The sequence below is a fragment of the Danio rerio genome, chromosome 6 (assembly GCF_052040795.2).
Source record: "Danio rerio strain M-AB ecotype USA chromosome 6, GRCz13ab, whole genome shotgun sequence".
NCBI lineage: Eukaryota > Metazoa > Chordata > Actinopteri > Cypriniformes > Danionidae > Danio > Danio rerio.
The window spans coordinates 18,677,679-18,695,703 of record NC_141026.1 but is presented as its reverse complement, the minus strand read 5'-3'; the positions used below and the strand labels follow the sequence as shown (position 1 = coordinate 18,695,703).

Genomic DNA, 18,025 nt, shown 5'->3' with positions numbered 1-18,025 from the left:
TTCATCAAAACCTGGAAATGTAGCTCGGGCCTCATAAATTTATGTCATCATATTCATATCATATACAAACCAAATTGCATGTACATATGATATATTTGAATGGGGGAGACCAGGGATAGTTGTGCTTCTATTATATTTCTCTACAGATCTTTAAGATCTTACTTTACAAGTGTCTGCTATTAAATTGCATATAAGTTATTTTTCAGCGCATACAGAAATCGTGAACCCTTTTTAGTTTCAAACAGGAGGAGTGAAATGTTACAATTCAGCCCACAGTTTGGGTTAGTTGTAACACACCCTGTGGTGAGATGTAAATGATGATTTCCACCGGGGTGAAATGAAACATTATAAAATAAGAATTAAAACCAAAAAATAGATTTGAAAGCTTTTTATTCAGCATTGAGCTTTCAATATAATTTGTGTCTCTGTGTTTCAAAGCTGAATAAAATGTGCATCAGATTCAACAATTGAACACTATTTGTGTTTGCAGGCTTCATGAGCCCACAGAGTTCAAACACTGAGCTCTAACTACTTTTGACTTTCTCTTTAAAGAGCTATAGGAATACTGAAATTAAATCATATAAAGACATTTTTGAATCTGCTTGAGGTTGGTGGAAACATTTCACCGACGTTACGAGCAAGTTATTAGCTTTTATTCTTACAACTGACCCAGTGTTATGTGGCCATGAATCTGTTCTCCCACAGCAAACAGCTAAAACATTATCACCAACAATGTGGATTAAATATATCCACACACAGATTACATGGGTTTAACTACAAATCAGGCATTGATATCTTAAAAATAGTTCAAGTAAAAAATTACTTAGCTGAAACGTAGTGTTTCCTCTCTAATATCTGCTGTGTCTGCCACAGGACCTGGTCAGTCATCCACGGCCAGAGGGGTTAGGAAGTGCGAGATCGATTTACAAAATATTTCCTGGTTTCTCCCCCTTGAAATCTAAACATTAACCTGTATTTTTAATATATGATTTACAATTACATATTTCAATTAGAGATTAGATCTGCTTACTGTGCGTCATTTACAGTATGTGTTTTAGAAAACTGAGTGATTATTAGGGATGCACCGATACCACTTTTTTTACAAACCAATACGAGTACGAGTATTTTAATTTATGTTCTAGCCGATACCGAGGACCGATATCAATAGATTTGGTTTCGATGAAGTTTATTTCTTTATTTCTTTATTTTAAATTTTTTTCTTGTTGCAAGGATAACCACAAAAATCTTTAAGAGAAGGCTTTTCCAAGCCAAAAATATACACACATTGTTGATAACCCTGCAAATCCAGACGTTATCTATTAAAGATTAACTGTGGACATTTAAATGATGAGTTATTCTTGCGCTGACATCCCTCCACGCCTTCACACATTACATAAAGTGTGTGCAGTGTACTATACCTTATGGAGTCACTCTCTTACACTGCATATTCGGGAAGCATAAAACCCTGTTATGTGCGATTCTTTCATATTCACGAGTCCTGCCGTTAATCCGCAGGTCAGGTATAAAGTAGGCTTCACTTGATGCTATACTTTAAGTTTAACTATAGGTGGGTCACGGCTTGATAAGATCAATAGCCATAAATACTCAACGCATACTCTCATTTTAAAAATCACGCCACCATCATCTCACAATGTTTAATAATAATTAATCTTATTTTCATTAAAACGAGTGATTTAGCAATGCCGCGCCACTGAGAAACCAACTGCAGATCAAACAAAGCAACTTTTTTCCGAAGTTCAGCTGTTTTTTTTTGCATTTGATTATTATGCGTTTAAAATTTAAAAAATCAATAATGAATAGAGTGTATCCTGCGTGTGTGCGTTTTTTTTTTTTTTTTCGCTGAAGCTGCCCTTTTTCAAAACTAAAAGTAACTTTGTCTCTCTGGCAATATTTCAGCTTTAATCTAATGAAAAGTTAATTTAGATGAGCCAATATTCAAAAATTGCAGTAAAGTAACTGTGACGTGCGGCCACACATTGAATCTGAGGTCTGATCTCATCTCTCTCTCTCGCTGTCATCCAGACACTGATGCGTAGACACCACACAAGTCATGTCACAAAACTGAGGCTGGTACCAGCTGACAGGTAGAACAGCTGAAGCCTTTGCGAAATCTGTCAAATACAGCACTAAAATGAACAGGCATAAATACCTTTGACCCAAAAAGTCTACCTATAGGATATCTGTAAAAACGCAATCAGAGCCAATGTTATGTAGAAGTTGTGTAGCCTAATAATTATATTAATTTTGATAAAAAGAAAACCAAAATAAACAATTCATTGCATTTTTCGTTTGCTAAAAAATATACAAAGGGTGGCTAGTTTGTATTAATGTGTTTTAATATTAATTAAAATGTGTTTAGTCTATTTAAGCTTAATGGTTATATACGCTGCCAATAGGCAAGCCATTTAAAAAATATTATTTTACTGTGTACTGGATTATAATGTATATTTTACATGAAAAACTATATGTAGCATGTCTCGCTGTCATTTAAAACATGCAATTCATAACACACCAGAGCTGTAGGCCTACACTTACAGGGCGTTGTTGGTCAATAGTCATACTGCGCACCACGTTATTGAGCTCATATATCTCTGAGGGAGATTATGTGACCCGATAGCCATTATTAACTTGAGAGATTTTAAAAATAAAAGGCCTTTTAAAAAAAGGAACAACACACAAATCGGCAACAAGTAAAACTGGTCCCTTGGAGTTCAGCACTTGTCATCTCGCCAGTGTATGCTGCGTGGTGTGTATAGCGCCCTTATGCAGCGCATGTCAACTGTCACTGGTGAGAGAGAGCGTGCCCGTGAGAGCTCACTGCAAGTATCGATATAATCACACGCAAAATCATATCGTTATAAATATTCTATTAACAATACTTATCAAAATATTTATACACTTACATGGTATTTATTGAGATTGTGTGATCTGTATAGGCTGTCTGATCTTTACAGAAGCTGTAAACTGAGACGGGTGCAGTGACCGCAGTAATGTTCAGCTCTGATGAGGTGCTTTTATTTACCCTGTAGTCTTTAGATTTTTTACATAATGTTCCATTACTTAAAATTTCTTTTATTTTTTTATTTATAGTTTATATTAAAATGAGTGCTAGCTTGTTTTGCTGTGATCATTATGCAAGGATCATATTTCATGTTCGGTTTATTCTTCAGTAGCCGATAGATTCAATAATAATGTATTTTTAAAAGGATTGTTTATAAGGACTAAGCTATAAATATATAATACATTAGGCTAATTATTAAGACATTGAAGTCAGGTAGGATAACAAATCACATCCATGTAGTAAATTACTGTTGAGTGGGATCTGTGCGTGGTATCTGCCTTTCATGTACGATATGAGTATGAGTATTTTAAGTGTCACCCCGATACTGGTATTGGAATCAGTGCATCCCTAGTGATTATAAATACACTGTTTGACCAATTCATTCGTGATTTGCAGCATTTCCATAATTTGGTGGAAGTGAGATCATATCTTAAGTAAAACATAGGGCCCTATCATACACCCTGCGCAATGCAGCACAAGGCGCGGCGCAAATGTTATTTTCTAGTTTCAAGTGTTGTTTTGCTGTTTTGCACCACGTTGTTTAAATAGCAAATGCATTTGCGCTTATATGTGCACCCATAGGCGTTCTGGTCTAAAAAGGAAGGTGTTCTGAGACGCACTGCTGGCACGTTGCTATTTTGAGAAACTATAATAAATTTTTCATTAGATCAAAACAAACCCGGTCTAAACTCCAGCGCAGAGTTGCGCCTCGCTTACACACTGCTTAATAGCCTACACACAAGATGTAGAGCAATACGCAAATATCTTTACATATGAAAAAATTTAAATATTAATGATATATATAGGATATAATAAGAATAGATATAGGAAATAAATTTAAAGGATTAAAATATTACAAATCATATTATTTTCTAGCCTAAATAAGTATGAAAAACCACTGCTTTTATGTCTTCTTCATCTCGGGAGGCTTTTTCAGTTCATTCATAACAATTTGCTTTTGTATAATGTTATTATTATTAGCAGTATTATTTATTATCTCCATATTTATATTTGTTTTATTAAAAACAAGCTTAGATTTGCCCACCTGCAGGTTTTAGACCATATGGGGCACAGCATGTGTATTAGGATATAACTCAGGTTTTTGACCACACTTCGTTATTATTGTTCATTTATTCATTTGCTGGAAATTAGAACTGAATTTAGAAATAGTTTTGAAACGAATATGTGCGCTTAACAAACAAAATTAATTATTTATAGACTAATTGATGTCTGTGCGAAAAGGTTTCCTTATCCACGAGAGCGAAAGTGAAAGTAGATCGATTATCTCTCATTCTCATGCAGTAGATGCTCTGTTTAACTGTTTTCTGTTTAAAAAAACTGTTAACGGTTAACTGTTTGCTTGTGAAATGCTCAGTTTTTCCACTTACACTTACTTTACGTCATGTAAATTGCAAATGAGTCTATGGCGTGACGCAGCTGGCTGTTGAAGGGAATGGGAGATGAGACTCTGATTGGTTTATTCTCAAAACTTACCTATAACTCAATAAGAAAATAAACTCAACCCTTTTAGACCATGCGCCACGGCGCAAAGCGGAATTGAAAGCATTTGCCCTGAAAGCGTTTGCGCCCTGCGTTTTGCGCTCTGCGCATGGACCGTCAAAATAGAGCCCATAGAGTTTGTGTAAACTGTGCAATTGACCACCGTTTTCAGGCCGACTCGGGTAAGGTTCGCGGGTGCTCCGTCTGTGTACACAAAGACTTTTTAGTTTTTCTATTTCTCCAAGCTTCAAACATGGCAAATTGGCTTGAGTCTGTTCTGCGGCCCGCACCATTTGAATCACATCCAGATTAATTTAAATCTGAGGCAACAAACTAAATCGAAAGCCACACCGCTAGACTATTTACATAACAAATGACTTTAGGCTATAAATCATAAATGCATTTTTTTACTACAAACACGTTAAAACATTAGTGATAATAGAGTGGAGGAACTATGACGTCACTTTGTAGGCTAATCGGCTGCTTGCATAAAACTGGTTCCCTCGTGAAAATCTCTATGGGATTCCCATAGGCTTTTCGAAGATAGCAAATAAAAAGCTCTGTGTTCAAACACTGTTCATTACACTTACATGTTTTGTCCAGCCGGATAATCCTCACATGAAAATACAACTTTGAGCACTTTTGGATCTTAAATACAAACGCAAGAATTGAAAAGCTAACATTAGGCTATAAACGGACTACACTGCCCTCTGGGCGCTCGCCTGTGACGTCAGCACCACCCTGCTACAGGCAACTTTTCAAGCTTATTTTTTAGAAATAATGTCCATGACAAAGAGTTAATCTCTCTGTTTATTATATTATAATCCACGGTATATATTATAAACAAATAAAAACCTATGTGCCTTTGGATCGTTTTTAAGTGGGAAATACATCTGTGTTGCTTTACGGTTGTTCTAAAAGTTTTAAAACTGATTGTATAAATCTGCCTACATAGTATTATCATAAGACATATTTAAATAAGTGTATCGCTCCCGTGCACACAGCCTGCTTACCTTAACAGACGACAGAAAGGAGGCGTGAGGAACAAGTCTATCAAATGCCTGCAAGTTCCATCATCATGGACACAGAGTAACATTCAATATTCCTTTTTTTGTCACGAAATGCACTAAAAAGCAGCCCATACAGTCACATGCTGTACATTTTATGGAGGAGTGTAAATATTGCTGTTATGACAGAGTTAAATGTGTTCAGATGAAGAAGAAAAACCTGACGAAAAATCACTTGATCACATTAAAATGACAGTTAACATGCATGTATTTTTACACATTTATTGATACATTTGCATTACTGAGAGCAGGAAAGAGACAGGCTACACTAGTAAGCAGTATCTTCATAATATTGTTTATTAAAATAAATGATCAACAAATTAATCTGTCTCGACAGCCTTTACAAGTGAAGGAATTATCTGCACACAATCTGAATTCCCAATTAGAATAATACTACAAACTATAAAATACTATTCATGAAAATACCTAAATAACAGACAAATCCAAATGCCCATCACGAGCGAGCTGCGCTCCAGACCAGATCAACTCGATGACATATAATGTCTCCGACACCGCCTGTCAGGGTAGAAAGGGAACAGATTCAATAGCAGGTGAAACAAATTTATTCTTCTCAAAAAAAACACAAAATATCCTCAAAAGGCAGTTCAAAACTCAAAAAGCTGGACTCAGAAATGGGCGCAGTTCCGGGCGCTACCACCAGATGGCAGGAGAGCGCTCCCAAGGCTTCACTGGGCAGCAGAAGGAGAGATGAAAAGAATCAGGTGAGTTCCGGATATTACCGCCAGGGGGCGATTGAGCAATACCAAACGCTCGGCCAGCACCGGAGAAGAAGAGCCTTACGGGGTACTGCTGGGCGTTCTCCCTTGGTGGAGATTCAGTAGCGAGAATGGGACAGCCAGACCAAACCACAGCGATCCGGATGACAGGACAAAATAGCAAAATAAAGGAGAGAGAGAAAAACCGAAACCAAAACAAGCAGGAGCTTGGAGTCTGGGGAAACAGGACACGACAAGACAAGACAGATTACTCACAATAGATATTAACGTACAAGCCTCACGAGCATGCAAAACAGACTGACGAAAGACAAGAGACGAGAGGAGACTAAATAGGGGAGAAATCAAGCAGCAACAGGTGAAGGAGAGGATCGCAAATTGATTACCAGGTCTCTAAGGCGGGGAAACAAAAAGCACGCGGACAAGAAGCACGTGGCCAGCTGTCAGAACAAACCCACATGCTCCAAACACACAAAGACAACGCAAACAAGTAATTCCATACTCTTAACAGTACCCCCCCCTCCCAGGGGCGCCACCTGGCGCCCCCAGAAGGGGCTCACCTCGCCGCTGATGGAAGTCCACGATTAACGACCAGTCCAAGATGTCCCGTGCCGGAATCCAAGACCTCTCCTCTGCACCATAGCCCTCCCAGTCCACGAGGTATTGGAAACCCCGACCACGACGTCTCCGGTCAAGGAGTCTCTTCACAGTATAGACCGGAGTGCCGTCCACTAGACGAGGGGGAGGTGGAGCCGGGGAAGTAACAAGGTTCAGTGGGGATTGGATAACAGGCTTTACCCTGGATACATGAAAAACAGGGTGAACCCGACCAAGAGTGCAAGGAAGCTTGAGCCGAACCGCCACTGGACTCAAGACTTTAGTGATTCGGTATGGCCCAATGAACCTGGGTGCCAGCTTGCGAGAAGGCACACGGAGAGGCAGGTCCCTTGTAGACAGCCAAACCTTTTGACCACAAACAAAAAGGGGAGCAGGAGTCCGGTGGCGGTCAGCCACCCTCTTAGTCCGTCTGTAAGCCTGGGCCAAGGCCTCCTTAGCCCTCCTCCATGTGTGGCGACACCTTCGGACAAAGGCCAAGGCAGACGGAACAGCGGCATCGGGTTCCTGAGCGGGGAACAAAGGGGGTTGATAACCAACAGAACATTGGAAAGGGGACATACCTGTAGAAGCTACCGGCAGGGAGTTGTGGGCATATTCAATCCAAGACAACTGCTGGCTCCAAGAGCCCGGATTTTGAGACACCAGACAGCGGAGACTTCTCTCAAGATCCTGATTGGCTCGTTCAGTTTGCCCATTGGTCTGGGGGTGAAAACCTGAGGACAGACTCGTAGAGGCCCCGATCTGTCTACAGAACTCTTTCCAAAACCGGGAGACAAATTGGGGTCCTCTGTCAGAGACCACATCCACCGGAAGGCCATGAATCCGGAAGACGTGGTCAACTACCACCTGAGCAGTCTCCTTGGCTGATGGGAGTTTGGGTAAAGGGATAAAATGGGCCGCTTTAGAGAAACGGTCCACCACTGTTAAGATTACAGTGTTACCTCTCGATGGGGGTAGGCCAGTGATAAAATCAAGAGCCACATGTGACCAGGGTCGAGAGGGAATGGGAAGGGGACGTAACAGACCAATGGGTGGCCGATTAGATGTCTTATTCTGGGCACATACAAAACAAGCCAATACAAACTGTCTGACATCTTGGGCCATTGAAGGCCACCAAAATCGCTGTTGGATATTGACCAGCGATCTCCGGACTCCTGGGTGACAGGCTACTCTGGACTCATGACCCCACTGGAGTACTTCGGATCTTAAACTGGCTGGCACAAATAGCCTTCCCTCTGGACACCCTTCTGGAGCTTCCCCTCCTCGCACGGCCTCCTCTACCCGCCGTTCGATGTCCCAGGAGAGAGTTCCCACCACCACCTCTCTAGGAAGTATCGCTTCGGGGGTAGCCTCTCCTCCTGGTACATCAAACAGGCGGGAGAGTGCATCAGGTTTTATATTCTTGGACCCAGGCCGGTACGAGAGGGAAAAATTAAAGCGTCTGAAGAAAAGTGCCCATCGGGCCTGACGGGAACTCAATCTCTTGGCTGAACGGATATATTCTAGATTTTTGTGGTCCGTCCAGACCAAGAACGGTTGTGCCGCCCCCTCCAACCAGTGGCGCCACTCACCCAGGGCCAGCCTGACCGCCAGCAGCTCTCTGTTACCAATGTCGTAGTTTCGTTCGGCTGGGCTCAGACGGTGAGAGAAGGCACACGGATGCACCTTCCCATCCCTAGAGGACCGCTGAGATAAGACCGCGCCTATCCCGACCTCCGAGGCATCCACCTCAACGATAAACTGCCGTTTAGGATCTGGAAGACAAAGGACAGGAGCAGTGATGAAACGGGACTTGAGAACATCAAAGGCCTCCTGTGCCTGACTGTGCCATATAAACGGTACCTTAGGTGAGGTGAGAGCCGTTAAGGGTGCAGCGACCGAGCTAAAGTTCCGGATGAACCGTCTATAGAAGTTGGCAAATCCAAGGAACCGCTGCAGAGCCTTACGAGAGTCAGGGACTGGCCACTTGGCAACGGCCCTTACCTTAGCGGGATCAGCCTTAATACCCTCCGTCGAGACAATATACCCTAGGAACGAAACAGACTTGCTGTGGAACACGCACTTCTCCACTTTGACATACAGCTGGTTTTCCAGCAGCCGCTGTAGCACCTGGCGGACATGCTGAGTGTGTACCTGTTCCGACTCAGAAAAGATAAGAATATCGTCAAGGTACACAAAGACAAATCTGTTTACCATGTCTCTCAGCACATCATTCACCAGGGCCTGGAAGACTGCAGGGGCATTGGTGAGCTCGAAGGGTAGAACTCGGTATTCAAAATGCCCCGTTGGTGTGTTGAACGCAGTCTTCCACTCATCCCCCTCACGTATCCGGATCAGGTGATAGGCATTACGGAGGTCTAGTTTATTAAAGACCTTGGCTCCCTGCAATAACTCAAAGGCAGAAGAAATTAAAGGCAGAGGATACCTGTTCTTAACAGTAATGTCATTAAGGCCTCTGTAGTCAATACAAGGGCGCAGAGAACCATCCTTCTTTTTAACAAAGAAGAACCCAGCCCCGGCTGGAGAGGAAGAGGGACGGATGAGGTCGGCTTCTAAAGACTCTCGAATATACCGGTCCATGGCCTCTCTCTCAGGAGCAGAAAGGGAATACAATTGACCCTTTGGCGGAGAAGTGCCTGGGAGGAGTTCGATGGCACAATCGTATGGCCGGTGCGGAGGCAAGGAAGTGGCTCGAGACTTGCTGAAGACCTGGCGAAGATCGTGGTACTCCACCGGGACTCCAGAGAGATCCACCCTCTCCATCTGAAACACATGAGACACAGAACCAGGACACGAAGCAGGACCAAGACAAACAGCAAGACAAGACTGACTCCAAGACAACACAGAATTCCCTGACCAATCAACGTGAGGGTTGTGTTTACTTAACCACGGGTGCCCCAATACCACTGGAGCACTCGGAGAGTCGAATAAATAAAAAGTAATAACCTCACGGTGATTTCCAGAGACTATCAAACTTACAGAGGGGGTAGAGTGGGTGATGGATGTAATGGCAAACCCATTAAGGGAGCGCACAGTGATGGGAGAGGAGAGAGGAATGGCTGGGATGCGCCAAGATCTGGCCGTGGTGCTGTCCAAAAAGTCTCCCTCAGCTCCAGAGTCAAGCAAGGCAGGACAAGAGTGAGTCAATCCATTGAACTGGACTGAGACTGGGAGACAGGTGCGTTGTGTGGGGGTGTCGAAACAAGGGAGAGTGCCCACCAGAATCCCCCGGTTTACTGATGGGCTGGAGCTTTTAAAGGACACTGCAATGCTCTGTGACCCGGCTTCCCACAGTACAGGCAAAGGCCTCGAGCCAGACAAAGCCGCTTCTCCTCAACAGTCAGTCGAAGACGACCTAATTGCATCGGCTCTGGTGAGGTGGTAGGTAATGGGGTGCGAGGATCACTTGAAGGGCGTCTATGCGACGATGCAGTCGGGCCTCCACCCGAAAAGCGAGATCCACCAGGGCATCAAAGTCTCGGGGAAGGTCATGAGTGGCAATCTCATCTTGTATGTAGTCATCCAGACCATCCCTAAATCTGGCACGAAGAGCCGCCTCATTCCATGTGCAGGCAGCTGCCAGGGTTCTGAACAGAACAAAATAATCAGTAACCTAGTGCCCTCCCTGACTCAGCTGGGCCAGTTGGGAGGCTGCTTCATCTCCCTGGGCGGATCGATCAAACAGCTTGGTCATTTCTGCACGGAAGTCCTCAAACATGGCACAGAAAGGGGCACGTGCATCCCACACTGCTGTTGCCCAATCATGGGCCCTGCCCTTAAGAAGGGTTATTACAAACGCCACCTTTGACTCTTCAGTTACATAGCGACGGGGCTGTAGAGCAAATACTAGGGAGCACTGTGAGAGGAATGCCCAGCAAGAACTAGGATCCCCATCATAGGGCGGTGGGTTGTTGGCGTGAGGTTCAGGTTCGAGATGAGGAATAGCCACCTGTCTGCCACCCCGGGCATTCTCATGTAGCTCCTGAATTTGAGCATTAAGCTCGATTACTTCGGCCCTTAACATCTCCACCTCCTGCGAGGCTGCATTTAACTGTGTAGCGTGCTGGCCAAGGAGAATGCCCTGCTGTGCCACTGCGTTTCTCACATGCTCAGCACCTGCTGAATCCATAATTTGGTCAGTCCGTTCTGTCAGGGTAGAAAGGGAACAGATTCAATAGCAGGTGAAACAAATTTATTCTTCTCAAAAAAAACACAAAATATCCTCAAAAGGCAGTTAAAAACTCAAAAAGCTGGATTTAGAAATCGGCACAGTTCCGGGCGCTACCACCAGATGGCAGGAGAGTGCTCCCAAGGCTTCACTGGGCAGCAGAAGGAGAGATGAAAAGAATCAGGTGAGTTCCGGATATTACCCCCAGGGGGCGATTGAGCAATACCAAATGCTCGGCCAGCACCGGAGAAGAAGAGCCTTACGGGGTACTGCTGGGCGTTCTCCCTTGGTGGAGATTCAGCAGCGAGAATGGGACAGCCAGACCAAACCACAGCGATCCGGATGACAGGACAAAATATCAAAATAAAGGAGGGAGAGAAAAAACGAAACCAAAACAAGCAGGAGCATGGAGTCTGGGGAAACAGGACACAACAAGACAGATTACTCACAATAGATATTAACGTACAAGCCTCACGAGCATGCAAAACGGACTGACGAAAGACAAGAGACGAGAGGAGACTAAATAGGGGAGAAATCAAGCAGCAACAGGTGAAGGAGAGGATCGCAAATTGATTACCAGGTCTCTAAGGCGGGGAAACAAAAAGCACGCGGACAAGAAGCACGTGGCCAGCTGTCAAAACATACCCACGTGCTCCAAACACACAAAGACAACGCAAACAGGTAAGTAATTCCATACTCTTAACACCGCCTGTAGTCCCAATTAGCAACTTGATAGCAACCGTCTTTTTAAAGAAGCATAACCGATTTAAAAATTCAAGAGTGTGCTGTAACTGATGTGTTCTGTGTCGTAGAACAAAATGTGAAAGTATTTTGAGTTTGTGTTGGCCACAAACCTTATTTAACCGATTTTACTGAAACCCCATTAAAAAAACCATTGACTTTGGGACGAGGGAACTGGAACTGCTAAAATGCTAATTCGCTTCCGGGTTTTTGCATACAAATTGACGTCATAGTTCCTCCACTCTATTATTTAACCAATAATTCTCCTGAGTTTGCACTGCAGTAACTGAAATGCCAACAGGACTGGTCTGTAAAAGCACCTCTCTAACATGTATCTGCTTAAGACATCCTCAGTTTTTTTAGATTCTTAGCATCTGATGACATGATGCACTAAACATACTAATCACAACAGTGTGATCGTACAGAACAGGGAACAGCCAATGCTGATCACATCTGTTATCGTTTGCATCAAAGGGTAAAAGGGCATTCATATATTTTTAATTATTATTCAGTGATTTCTCTGCATACCACTAGAAGGAAACCCGCGTACAACACTTTAAGAACCACTGGTATAGATGGGTGTTTAGGCCTTGTCTGTGTCAGGTTTTTCCTTTTTTCAGGTATTAAAGAGCAGGCAAAAGAGGGAGACTCACAAGAGCATCGGTGGAGATTTCTCTAAAAAATGCTGGAGAACAGCAGTTGGGGTTTTGTTGGGGCTGTCTTTGTTTATTTGCAGATTGGAGTGGAGCAGAAGAAGGAGAACAGTGGAGATATACTTGAAGACCTGGAGCTCATGAAGCAGGTAGTGCTGCTTGAACAGACTAAACAATGGAGTTAGTTTCAAAAGAAATGTATTAAGATTAGTTAAAGACCTGATATCTTTCTCTTTGACGGGTTGGCATGGAGCATGTGAAGGAACAGGGAAACACACTGTAATGACAAGTGTATCATAATAAATTAGGTACAGCCTTAAACTTTAAGTTGAGTCAACTGAACTTTATAAAACATTTTAAACTTATACAATTACATTTTTACAGAGTAAGTGTCACAGAAGGGACGACATTCATTTCAGTAATATAACAGGACGTCAGGTGAGTATAAGCAGGTGATAATATATTGATGCAGATAATAAGTCCATTAACCTGAATTGGATATTTGATTATGCAGGCTTGGAGACTGGAGACCAATAGGCAACTGGATACCACAGACAGGAAACAGGATGAAGACTAGACGAGGAACCAGGAGACACCTCACTAGGAGAGACACTGGAACTCACAGGAGATGTGCTTGTGGTGCTTCAGTGAGTGGAAAACCTGGTCTTAATGGGGCAGTAAGTGGTTGTCAGATATTTCCTTCAGATAGACAGAAATAGATACAATATTTTTGTTTGTTTGTATGATTCAATTGTATATTGCTATCTAACTTAACATTTGCAGATTGTTATTTGTTATATGATCGGATAAATTGATCTGTTCTAATTTATTTGTATGCTGTCAGCGTTAACACATTGAATATTACTGCACGTCTGTTGTCAGATAGATTGTCTGGCTGTTGTATTATTTATTAGTAATTTATGCTGTCGGCCTGTTCAACATTTGTAGCTTTTGATTGTTATTTGTTTTATTTACAGTTTTACTAATTATTGTAACACATTTATCTCTTCTAAGTTTATAGATTGTCATCTAGTAGAGTATTTACTTATAGGTGTGAAATATTATTTGTTAGTTTTAGAACAGAACCAGACTGGAGACAATGGTAGATGAAACTTCCAAAGAATGGTATTAGATTAATGAATGACTTGACATCTTTCTATTGTATTTTACAGATAAGATGGCACCACATGGAGAAAAGAAGGAATCACACACCTCAGCAATGACTGGATGGTCAGGAATTTAATTTTTTTTTAAATTAGGTGGACGTGTGAATCGATGGACGTCCTTCCAAGATGAAGGAATGCTGGTTGTTGTAGATAGTAATTAGGCCTTGTCTTTGTCAGGTTTTTCTTTTTCAGGTAATGGAGAGAGAGCAGGCAGAAGAGGGAGACTCACAAGAGCATCAGTGGAGCTATCAGGAGCTTAAGTTTGATTACTTTATTTTGGATTAAGAAAGCAAAATTCTCCAACAAGAGTGATTATGCTGCTTCCTGATGGTGAAAGTGATTATACTCATGGCAAGTATTATTGGATAGTTTGGTCATTTGTTTCACTAAGGGCCTACTCACACTATGCCATCCGTGCCGTGCCCAGGCTCGTTTCCCGAATCGTTTGAGAAGTGTGAGTGCGCTGAATCAGGCTCAAGCACGGTTCACTTGGCCGGCCCTGGTCCGGTTGGAAGAGGTGGGCCTGAGCGCGGTTCACTTGGGCTTTGGCGCGGTACACTTGTAGTGTGAGTGCAAAACGCGCCAAAGCCCGAAACTGAAAGCAACACGTGACTTTTAAGGGACTGTTTCATATGGATTTATTAATCATTCTTACTGTTCAGTGAACGCAAACTGCCGTAGTTTATTAAATACGCAAACTTCTCAATGCACGACAGCTGAATTTGCGGTTAGTAAATAACCGATTGTGTTCTATTTGGGACACTACATTCATATACTATGCTATTGAGTGTGTAACTGCATAAGTACATAGTGTATAAGTTCATAGTGTATAGCGTGCCATTTGGGACGCAGCTTTTGTCATTTGTAGGTTGAAGTGGAGCAGAAGTAGACTCACAAGGAGAACGGTGGAGATATACTTGAAAATCTGGAGCTCAGGAAGCAGGTAGAACTGCTTAAACAGACTAAACAATGGAGTTTGTTTCCAAAGAAATGTATTGCGATTAAAGACCTGATATCTTTCCCGTTGATAGGTTGGCATGGAGCATGTGGAGAAACAGCGAACCACACATCAGTATTGACAAGTACATCGTAATAAATTAGGTACAGACTTACATTTTTAGTTGAATCAAATTAACTTAATAAAACATTTGTAAAATTATATACTTTAATTTGTAAAGACTAAGTGATGATCAGTTATTTCCTTCAGATACAGTAAATAGTTAGATAGATGTCTTGTCTGCCACAGGTTTATCTTTTTCAGGTAATGGGCACACAATAGACAGAAGAAGGAGACTCACAAGAGCATCGGTGGAGATTTATCTGAAGAACGCTGGAGAGCAGCTTGTGCATTTCTGGAGTTCAGCAAGCATGTAGAGCTCTGTTAGTCGTGTCTTTATCTTTTACAGACTGGAGTGGAGCATGTGGAGACAAATAGGAATCACACACCTCAGTGGTGACTGGACACTGATGGTCAAGAATATCCTTTTAATGCAGAAGTATGGGTGCATGGATAGATGTCCTTCCAAGTGGAAGGGGGTGGTGGTGGGTATAGATTGTTAGATAGATGTTTTGTCTGTGGCTGTTATTTACATTGTAGGTAATGAATACTCAACAGGCGGAAGAGAGATACTCACAAGAGCATAAGTATTATAAATTATTATTGATACATTTTGAAATATAAGTTGCATGTACCTATGATATATTTGTATGGGGGAGACCGGTGGATAGTTTTACTTCTATTATATTTTTCTATATATCTTTGAGATCTTGAGTTACAAGTTTCTGCTTTTAAACTGCAAATAAGTTATTTTTTCAGCGTAAACAGTAAATATGAACACTTTTTAGTTTCAGGGCGTACTCACACTATGCTATCCGAACCGTGCCCAGGCCCATAACGTTTGAGAAGTGTGAGTGCTCCGAATCTGGCTCAAGTGCGGTTCACTTGGCCGGCCCTGGCCTGGTTGAAAAAGGTGTGCCAGCGCGCGATTCACTTGGGCTGGAAACTGAAGGCGAGACGTGACTTTTAAGGAACTGTTTTATATGGATTTATTAATCATTCATACTGTTCAATGAATGCAAACTGTCGTAGATTATTAAAGACGCAAACCCCTCACTGCATGACAGCTGCACCTGTAACAAACCTCTTAATTCCTGCAGCGCGATGACTTTATAATTGTTTATGAGCGTCAAAAGGGGCTGATCTGTTCGGCGAAATAATTAACTGCGTGTCACCGCATCCCAAATGATTTACGTGAAGTTTATTTATAAACTAATTTCGAGAGGATCACGTGATTTTGATTGAACACGGCTGGTTCTGCATTAGCATGTATGATCCACCAATCACAGCAATCCTAACCCACTGTAAAGAGCCAGGGTTTCTCACTACAGTCATCTTCAATTTGAAGAATCCCCCCTTCCACCCCTACCTCTCCAGCTTTCCCTTCATAGAGTGGCACGGTGGCCCAGTGGTTAGCACTGTAGCCTCACAGCAAGAGCGTCACCGGTTCTAGTCCTTTAACAGGCCGGCTGTTATTTCTGTGCATAGTTTGTAGGGATGCACAATATATCGGAAGCCATATCGTTATTGGCCGATAAATGCTATTTTTAAGATTATTGTTATCGATCCGATGTCTAAATTAAGCCGATAAATTACGTAATTGTTGCTGTGCACGCGTGGGCGAAACATGTTCAGATTTGTTCATGGATCTCTCCTCACACTGATTATTCCTTCAAAGTCCGTCCTTTCCTCACGTGGTATTGCTGTGCGTTAATAGCTCAGTAAGTAACCGTTATCCTTATCATTGTAGATATGTTTGATTGAGTGTCATTGTGTATTTTGCTTCAAATCGCCTCAGGAAAAAATATTACATATGAAAGTCTTTCCTGCTCAGTCTATTTGTTGTGTTAGAGATAGCAGGGAGAGTTACTTATTACTCCAAGGCCGAATAATATTAGTTTCAGGGTTAATTCTTTTAGTTGCAGCCGGTGAATGAACGAGGACCCGAAAAAAGCGCCCCTCTTTTCTGTCTCTCCCTCTTCGCTTCACACACACAAACACACATACACACACACACCAAACTGACCTGCACACGTGACGCGCTAAACAAAAACTTTACGGAAAGTTTTTAGTCTAATATAATTATTTGTTATCAACGCGTTTCCCATGTGTTGATCAGAATATTCATATTGATTATAACAAGCGCGCGAGAGCTTTCACCGCACGAGCGCACACACATAGATCTGACAGCCTTCACACACACACATAGATCTTGAGCCTTCACAGATCAACAGGGGAGAGCCTAGGTGCACCGGTCACTGAATCCAGCATACGGGCCACACGTTCTGTCTTTATATTCTGCTCTGTGTTTGCCATAAAGTCATCTGAGCTCAATGATCAGGTTTGTATCAAAATCCGAGGGCAAATCTGCACCTTCACAGCGGTTTGTCATAAACTTTCCATCGATCATTTTCCCCGCGATTGACAGCAAGAACGAACGCAAGCGTTGATACTACATGTGTTCAAAAGAATCTAAAACGCCAAATAGGATGAATTTATGTCGCATTTTTAAAAATAATACATTCTGTATCTAGCTTATCACTTGTACTGTGGCTCTGAACTGTCAAAACACCTCTAAAAAAAGGCGTTTTCGGACATGACATATTTGTACACATGTACATTACTGTAACCCGTTTTATTCAAGAACATTTGAGCTGGTTTTAGTCCTTAACTCTTTAAATTTCATCTTATTTAAAATATATTTAACTTGCTTGTTAATTAAATCCTATTTTGTTATTTAACCTTTTTAATTTTATGCAACAGTCAATTTGCATGTTAATTTGCTATGAAAAAATGAAATAATATATTTTTTGCATGCTGATTTGTGTGAAATCGTGAATATAGGTTATATATAATTGAATATATACTTTTGAAATCATAGCTTTTTTGCTTTGAGTATAGGCTATTCAGTTCAAAAGAGCGGAGTTTCAGCTTTTATGAAGTTTGCTGTGTAAAAATATAACATTTTGAAATTTATAATTATCGGCCTATATATATCGGCTATCGGCCTTCAAGTCTGAAGAATTATCGGTTATCGGTATCGGCCAAAAAATCCATATCGGTGCATCCCTAATAGTTTGAATGTTCTTCCCGTGCCCGCGTGGGTTTTCCCTGGGTTCTCCGGTGTCCAATTGTCAAGTGAATTGATCAATCTAAATTTAGCACTACAGTCAAACTCTCATCCAGCAGCATATCTCTTCATAGCATTTATTTTAGTCATCAGCTCATATCAAGGGGAG

The 18,025-nt window shown here is 41.9% G+C and overlaps 1 long non-coding RNA gene across 1 annotated transcript; it reads left to right on the top strand.

Annotated features, from left to right (window-relative positions):
• Nucleotides 1–6,475: 6,475 nt before the first annotated feature.
• On the top strand, nt 6,476–15,207 carry LOC147843468 (uncharacterized). The gene is made up of 9 exons (XR_015493546.1): nt 6,476–6,741; nt 11,719–12,871; nt 12,948–13,001; nt 13,078–13,240; nt 13,736–13,793; nt 13,907–14,080; nt 14,598–14,672; nt 14,761–14,830; nt 14,976–15,207. It is a non-coding gene; the product is annotated as an uncharacterized LOC147843468 (long non-coding RNA).
• Nucleotides 15,208–18,025: the final 2,818 nt, after the last annotated feature.